Genomic DNA, 9,224 nt, shown 5'->3' with positions numbered 1-9,224 from the left:
AGCAGGCTTCATCTCACATGTATAACAATTGAACGCGAAATTTTACAACTTTTCAGCAGAATATTGAGAACGTATTCCCTGAACATGGATTTCAAAACATGAGAGCGAATACATAGATAAGCCCCCAGAAGACTAGCCAGGAGTTGTAGCTACTGCAACTGCGTTAGTAACCGGGAAAAACGACAAGTCACGGGCCATAAGGAATGTGATGATTTATTTCACGCCGACACACATTATGCACAATAGCTAACATGGGTCAAAATATCTAACAGTGCGTGCAGGAACTGGCAATAGCTAACATGAGCGACGTACCTGACATAGTATGTGTGAAGGTCTACGGGCCTTACAATATTAACGGAGAACAGGCCGCGACCTGGTGCGGTCGAACTCACACATAAAAAAAGCTGCGAAAATTGCAGTAAGTATACATTTTTTTCTGTAATAGTGCTCTATAAGACTGCCCGTAACAGTATCTCAGTGGATCATTACGCCAACTTTTCTGTTCGCTTTGTACCTACCTGCTCTGCTGTCCTACCGTTGAAAGCAAAACTGTTCATGAATGAAAACGTGCTCGCACACATCAGTCTGCCTACGGTCTTTGAAGATGACAGCCTAGCAATTATCAAAAACACGTTTACTGCTACGTTTGCGTCTATTCTTTTTACTTTCTGTTCTTCGTCCTTTGATGTCCGTTACCCCCGCAGACTCACTGCCGCCAGTAAAGCAGTAGCTTTCCCACAGTCATATCTCCCCTAGTACAACCTGTTACACCAGCTTGCCATTGCGTTTCCTTGTCCGGCGGCGGGAACCAAGCTCATTTTTTTCTCTATTATGCCAGGTACGCAGTGATACGGAACAAGCTCTGTTCCTGCTCTGACCTCCTGTTTTAAATTCCACACCCGCACAAATATGCTATCATTATTTATTTTCTGTATATAAGGGCAGCCCTTTTAGTAGAGTTTGTGTTTACGTCGGCCCCTCTTCTCCCTTGGGTATTCATATAAAGCTTTCCGCCTAGTAAATTTCTAGGTATCAGGATGGCCGGAGAACCGTGAGGTAAGGAATAACGAAGGGTAAGGTCGTTTTTGTATTTTTGTTGTGAGATAAGATACCCCGCTTACACAGGTCCGCTTGGAATAAAGAATTATACGACCTTTACATTTTTAAGCAAATGTTTTCAGACCCCAGAATACGTTAGGTCGCTTTAAGAAGCAGAGGTGGGGTCTGTGACTGCCCGTCGAGGCGAAAGGTCTCCTCTTGCAGATCGACACGTGAGAATGAAGGAATAGTTTAATCAGTACACTAATACAATTTCCAAGGTTACCTTTCAACCTACTCACGCGTAACCCCATAAATTCTGTATCAAATAAGCCAAAGGGTTGTTATTCCGAGTTGTATGGCCATTGTCCCACCTTCAGGGCCGTGGGAAGGTACAAGAAAGCCATTCATTACGCATTTAACCGACGGCCTCAAAGAACGTTTCACGAAAGAGAAAGGACAGAAGTGTCCAAGCTGAGTGCTTTAAAATTTCTGACCATTGTCCGCTGAATTCAGGTATGGGTCCACACTCGAAAGCGAAGATATGGTGTTTATTTATTTATTTATACACATACCTACATCACCCTCAAGGGCATTAGTGTAGGGGGGAGAGGGAAGCAAATAGGAATACAAATACAAATACCAATACAAATACCCTGCTGATACAGTCCTAGACGAAATTAAGGTGTTCTGAACTAAGTTAATCGGATTGTGGAGGGCGTGTAGCTTATTCGCGTTTACGATTGTGGGTTTCGTGTTTGTAACCTTAAAGAGGCCAATGGTCCCGGCGTCGAGCACGGTCAGCTCTACCTACACTTCGCGGCGGCGACGGGAGCTAGCCTAAGGATTTTGTTGCCAAACGATAGGTTTCGTCCAGCGAACCATTACTGAAATAGAAACATTATGAAACGTAGAGCTCTGAACTTTACAGGGCGACCAAAGAAAGGACACACGAAACGCGTGAAGATCATCAACCGCTTCGTGTGTCCTTTCTGTGGTCGTCCGGTAAAGTTCAGCGCTTTACGTTTCATAATGTTCCTATTTCAGTAGTCGTTCGCTAGACGAAGCCTATTGTTTGGCAACAAAATCCTTAAGCTAGCTCCCATAGCCGCCGCGAAGTGTAGGTAGAGCTGACCGCGCTCGACGCCGGGACCAGTGGCCGTTTCAAGGTTACAAACACGAAACTCCCAATCGTAAACGCGAATTAGCTACGCGCACTCCATGGAGAAATTAATTTAGTTCAGAACACCTTAATTTGGTCAAGGACTATATCAGCAGGGTATACAACATATCTTCGCCTTCAAGCGTGGACCTATACCTGAACTAAGGGGACGTTCCCCGTGACGGCACGATGCCAACTAGCTCAACACCAAGCAACATTGAATGATATAGGAACTTACGCCATAAGATGAATATTTCTAACGGTGCAGGAAAGGGGAAAACACGTGCATTGCAGACGACATATTATTAGAAAGGGAGAAATGTGGGCTGCTTCCTCTCATATCAGAAGTCTGGGGGATATTGCCGGGGCTCGGGTTCGATTGACTAGGTATTTCTGGTCCTCAAGCTTGGAGTTGGTGAGCGCGCTCTCTCACTGCTCTACGGAAACGGAAATAAGAAGGTGTTAACACTGGAGGCACTCACATCGAAGTTCATAAGTTGACCTTCCGGAGGTCGCAAGTACCGCAGTTAAGGCGTATCTTGCAGAGGACATGTGGCGATGGACAGGGGCATTGTAGAAGGTATCAGAATTCTTCGAGATTGCGCGCATCTGGGTGGCTGATTTTCGGGTGGGAAAGGGATAGTGCGGTCTAGAATTTTCACGAGAGAATCGCGGAGGTTTATGTGTTTGAAGTACGTGAAAGAGATCCGAGAGAAAACGTTTGCAACACACCTTGTAGCTAACGGAGGCGGGTTCGCGAAAAACCTCCCGTTCCTCTCGGCCGACGACACACACATGCCAAGGTTCCTGTACGTCAAGAAAAAAAGTTATTGCTTACGTGTTTAAGCGCTCTCGTAAATAGCGGCATGGTTCAGTTGATAACACATGAAATAAAATATGCATTCAGACAGCCCCACTTTGTCCAGCTTTTGTTCATATTAAAGTATTTGAACAATGAATTTGAAACAATTCACTTCAGATTTGCGACGAATTCCAACTATTCAATGATTTTAGCCATAGCCATAACTGTTTCTGCCGTTGTTTTCCTGAGCGTGTTGCTTTTTGGTAAATATAAACAGCAACATAACGTGAATATCACTCAATAAGGCTGCTGCTTTCTCCAGATAAGTGTGGTCACATCCCCTAGTTCAACGATGAATTTGAAGTTGACCGAAAGCGTTGGTTTTAATAGCGAAGCAGTTGAGGAAGGAGCTTGTGTGTGGTGACGGCAGCTAAAAATTAAAAAAGAAAAGGCGAGCCTTCGTGCACGCGTTCCTCGAGTGCGCGTTCATCAAGCTAAGCATATCCACTGAGGGAGATTGGCCAACATTGAAGACAAAAAAAGGAAAAAAAAAAAAAACCTCCTGGCTTCGCCGTATCGAGCCAGCGTACGCCCCTTGTTCGTGCATCCTCGTGTCGTCCTACGCATGCGCTTTGTACTGCAGAAGAGCCGTGACTCGAATATCGAAGCTGCTGTAGGTGATCACTGACTCCACATAGCCCGGCCGCGGATAGTTCGCACGGACGAGAAGAGGCCGCGCTTCCAGAGGCTCGGCGTGTAGAGCGTCCGTTCGAGACGATATGTCGCGCTTGCAGAGTGGCGTACGAAAACGTCGGCCAAAACGACAACCTCACTCTGGCGTTCCTCAACATGAGTTCATTAAAATGTCGTGCCGCCGGCGTCACCCACAACATCACAACGATATTAAAGCGCATCTTTGTGCCCGTCAGTGATCACCTACAACAGATTCGCAATTCAAGTCCTCCGCGTGAGTGCAGGCTTCCCAAAATATTTTGGCATGAACATTTCACCAGCACATATGAACGTCGCCAAAGCGCAACCAGTAATGCATGCCACGAACGGTGTGTAACGACCAGAAAACTCCTCCCTGTTATGATTCCGGCTGCACGGAGATTGACGCAGAGATTGCAATCTTTCAAACAAGCCGGTTTCAATTTCCCTTCGTACGAGGCTGTGATAATGGCGCGCTAGCGGGTATCCCTTTCTCACAAAGGACCCCGAGAGTGTTCTGCCCAGTGGCTTCTGTCCGAAGATCAAGTCATCTCCGAGTTGGTCTGTGCATTTTCCATCGTTCACTTTGATGTCGAAGCCAACGTGGGTCTTTTCACGAACTTTTTGGGGACACTTTTTGGGGGGGATAAGCCAGTGACAGTGTGCAGGTTTTCTGTTGCTCTTGAGGAGGGATTTGGTCATGTTCCTCCATACTGTCAGCTCACGCAAGTACCCGAGGGCTTCCTCGTCTCCACAGTGACACAAACTTTCTTTCCGTATGGCGTCGCAGAGCGCCTCGAACGTAAGTACTTTACTTTGCCAGACGGGAAGAATGACGGTTGAAGTTATAACTGACTGGACATAGACAACAATACACAAGCACGCGAGAGACCAGAAGGAAAAGAGCACCCTACGAGTGTTAGAAGAAAATTTATCTTTGCTCAGGTTGTAACCCTTCGACAAGGCGACGCTGAAAAAGACCTCCAAAAGACCAAGAGCAGGTTCGTGCAAGTATCGCTCTGTCATCATGGCTATTGCTGCGACAGCTAAGAGGGAGCCGAGGACTGCTGCGGTAGCGTAAATGATTCCCAGCAACTCGTGAGATAAAAACTGTGATCTCGCCCAAGTTTTTACGCGTGCATGGCGAACGTGGGCGTAAAATATTACGCGTTTGTCAATCAGTAGAGGAGAGATGTGAAATTCGAAGGGAGTTTCCTCGTCTAGCATGTCGTAAGCTAATGTGATATCCGCTGACATACTTTTCAACCCAGCCTTCGTAGCCTTAACCCAATACATACCCCTTTGATGCAAAGTGACGGATGCGTTCAGAAACTTCAGCGATACGAGAATTGCAGCATTAAATTTCTCATCGCAGAACGGTCGCCCCTCGCCACAAGCAATCACAATGTCGCGACGTCTAAGTCCTGACCAGAGCTGGGTTTCAGGAAGGTGATAAGGTCCTTTGCAGATCTCAACCTTTTCTTCCGTAAACGCTATTGAGGGACAGTGTAGCTGGCGCATAGAATCACAAGGTTTCCCGGCAGCTTCCGAAGGCGTGAAGAATACCAGAGTTAGGTAAGGAAACAGCCAGTTGCTAGAGCACAACGGATCAAAAATAGATCCACGCCCGCCTGACGGTGCGTGAAACAACACTGCGTGCGCACCACGTTTACACTCACGGCGAAGGACACGGAGCAGTGGTAGCATATTAGTCGGAGAATTGATAACTACTGATAGGGAAGGCGGGTTGTGATATCGCATCGCTTGCACTAAAATATCGGCTGGAATTCTTGAGATGGCTAGTACGCAGGATGTGCAATTTTGTTGAAGTGTTTCTGCAATAGCTTCGTCTAGACTTCTCATAACTTTGGTCGGCAGCAAGGGAACCTTCTCGGCCACCAAAAAAGAACCGCAGGTCACCGCGAGGAACAGGAATTTTTGCATATTCCTGGCGGCCGGATGGCTCCGCTGTTGGGTCCGCCGTGGGCAACCGCCCGTTCTTGCTGTTGTTCAAGCTGAAAGTAAAACACAAGAATGATCGAAAGCCAAGACAAGGCATCACGGAAATAATACATCTTTTTTTACATATTTCAACTGCAGCGTTTTTGTCGAAACTTGAATTTGTAAACACCCCATCTTTCGTAATGATAAAGTAGGTGCCACTTTCTTGCCTGACAGATGGGCGACATGATAGCGGGATGCAGCTCATTCTGTGTGAGATGTATCCCTAGTTTAAAAAAGTGTTCGGTATGCCTAGGGCCTTTAAAAATGGTGTTATTTATTTCAGCCTCACTCGGGACAACGGCTTAAACTGCTCATTTTGAAACACATATAAGGACCTTGGTGGTGGACGTCCACCTGTTTCAATGCATTTTGGGCTTTTGAACTATGTATCTCTCAGAAGCTTTCAAAATTTATCCGCCTATTTCGAAGTTTGTAAGGGCTAAATATATGCTGTACAATACATGTTCCCTTGCTAGCAATATTGTTTTTGTCGCTTATACGTGGTATGCGCGAGCCCTCGCTTTGCTCTGAAACGCTTCCAAAAGGGTATTAAGTTAAATTTCAGCAAATACTCAACAAAACCACGATCACAAATCAACTTATTCCAGCAATTGTAACAGTGACGTCCTTATTCCATAACATCATTGTTAGAACATCTACAGAACATGAAGTCCTCGCCGGTCGTACTCACTCGCCTGACCTTGTTGCAAAGTGTATTCTTGCCGGCTATCCACCAAGCACTACGTGGGTCTAAGGCCCGAAGATAACACGGCTGAAGAAGCAAACGCGAACGAATATTCCTAACTCGGCTGTACGTACAACCAGGCGAGCACAACATTGATTCCTGATTAGAAAATACGAATATGGCGGTCACCATCTTTCACCGGGCTCAGTTAAATTCCGAAAAAACAGCTGCAATAAAGGCAGGTTTCGTCGAAACTCTTACATGGTACACCGCGCCTTCGGTTCGAAATCTTCCAATGCTTGCGTCCAGATTGGTTGAGAGAGTGCACGGAGGAATCGGGAGCATGCGGATGGTGTCGTGTCTAAGAAAAACCTCTGCCTGTGGCAACTTTTCCAGGATGGCCTAACAAATTGGAAAAGTTTGACCGCATAGTAGCGCGTCTTCTATTTCGGGATAAATATATTGGGCCTATCGGCACACATTCGTTCCGTTGATCCATGAACTGACAGAGGGAAAAGCACCGCGAAAGAAAATGGCGCGTTTGGAGAGAGATAGTTCCAGTCGAGACAAGAGCTCGTGGTGACATTAGCCGCGTTTACATGAAGGCGACAGAATGCGATAGCAGCACGTAAGATTGCCTAGCGCATCACGAGTAATGCGATGCGGTAGCGTTTACATGTAGCGCATTACCCCTGGTGCGATGGTGGCGCCATACGGTGTCACATATAGAAGGTAAAGCAGCGTTTCTGGCGCTTCCAAAGCTTCTGGCACGGCTGGTTGTGATCTTTTTTCACGACTCGCATTTTCTGGCGTCTTACACTCGATTTAGACGTTTTTAAATGCAAAGCTGCGTTTGCAGGGCTTACTTTTCTTGTCGACATAATTTCTAATGCTATGCGCTCGCGTTTACATGCACTTCGAAAGTCGACTTACGCGTCTCAATCCACCCCGGTCTGGCGCATTAATGCGACGCGCTTTCCTAGCGCGTTAGCGCCGTTTACATGGATGCGATGCGCTAGAAAATTGATGCGATGCGATGCGCCAGTTGTCGCATTCATGTAAACGCGGCTATTGGCTGATGCGGCGCTGCGTTCGCGCCGCTGCTCCTACCTGACGTGCCTGTCGGCTGGCTCCCTGGAGCGTCGCGCAACCGCTTGTGCGCGTTGTTAAATGATGTTCTGCGCCAAGGCAGGGCGGCCGAGTCGCGGCAAAACAGGATGGAATGGGAATTACCGGGATCCATCGCCGATAATGGTAGACAACAAAACGAGCGAGAGATATCCATTGCCTCTGCTGAAACTTTCCGTTACTTCGATTTCGGGGCCAATACCAATAATCGTTTCATAAACTCTGGCGTATTTCCGGACCTTCAACAATCCAAGTTATTCAATTTTCATCATGCACCTCAAACAAAAGCACTTCCAAGCACTTCCAAAAGGTCATTTTTATACGCCTTCAACAGACAGTGGCAGACGGCAAGGCAGGAACAACAGGCCCAAATAAAAGCTGTTTGGCCAGCCCGGCATATCGACTTAGACCTCAAGCTCCACATTTTTGAAGCGTCCACAAAAACGGTCATCTTCAATAGTGGACATTATTGAATCACCACCGCTTCGACGAGAACACTGTTGATGGCACCTTACCAACATTAAATTATGAGATGTAAAGTGCGTTGCCTATCGAAATCAACGTTTTTATGATTTTTTTTTTTAATTTAGAGTTTCACCTCTAAGCCAATCAGTGGCCACACCACGGGTTTACCTGCAAATATCGTATCTGGACTCCACTGTTTCACGTTTTCCAAAGACGCCGGCTTCACAGTTGGCCACCACGATATCTTCTGGAGTAAGACAAAGGATGGTTGACCCTAAATACGTCTGCGGTCTGAAAAGCTCACATAGTTTCTTTGCTAAGCTCTGCACTTGGAGCGTCATAGTTGTTTTCGTGGCATTTCGTACTAAATTTCGAATGTATTTGTATATATTTCTGTCGTTCGAAAAATATACGGGACCCAGTGAGCAAGAAGCAATCGAATAATTTTTGGCCACGTGTTAAATTTATGGCCACATTCAAACCTGTCACCCAAATTTAAAAAAAAAATGAACATAAAAACGTTGATGTCGATAGGCAACGCACTTTACATATCATAATTTAATATTGATAAGCTGCCATCAACAGTGTTCTCGTCGAAGCGATGGTGATTCAGTAATGTCCGTTATTGAAGATGACCGTTTTTGTGGACGCTTAAAAAATGTGCAGCTTGAGGTCTAAGTCGATATGCGGGGCTGGCCAAACAGCTTTTATTTTTGCCCGTTGTTCCTGCCTTGCCGTCTGCCACTGTCTGTGCAAGGCGTATAAAAACTAAAGTACTTGTCTTATTCGATGTCATTCGTTTCCGCTACTCTACCAGACTCGACGACTTTTAAGTGTTGCCCTTCTATTGTATATCTTTTAAAGCTTTTATTTTTGTTAGTGTCCCTGTATTTACCTTCCTCGGTTCGAACCGCTCCTTTCTGCTTAGCCGTTACGGCAACAGCTGGCTGATTTAGAGCGACATTCTCTGTTCGCCGTTAAAGCACGGACGATAATCAGGGTGCTAATGAATGCCATTTTTCGTGTGAGCCCTACCAGACGAGCGTCTTTAGCATTCCCGAAGCTGCACTTGGTTTTTTTCATCCCCGTACGGGCTATTCTGTTTCTTCTGGACTTGCAGACCATTTTTTTTGTGTAGTTTCATTACCTGTCCTTGGTGCTTGAAATCAGGCTTGAGTGGGTACATAATAATGTAACGACTCGCAGCCTTGGAATATACCTAATATTTT

This window comes from Haemaphysalis longicornis, unplaced genomic scaffold (assembly GCF_048455015.1).
Source record: "Haemaphysalis longicornis isolate Haplotype H1 unplaced genomic scaffold, Haemaphysalis longicornis Haplotype H1 scaffold_4, whole genome shotgun sequence".
NCBI lineage: Eukaryota > Metazoa > Arthropoda > Arachnida > Ixodida > Ixodidae > Haemaphysalis > Haemaphysalis longicornis.
This window is presented reverse-complemented; position numbering follows the sequence as displayed.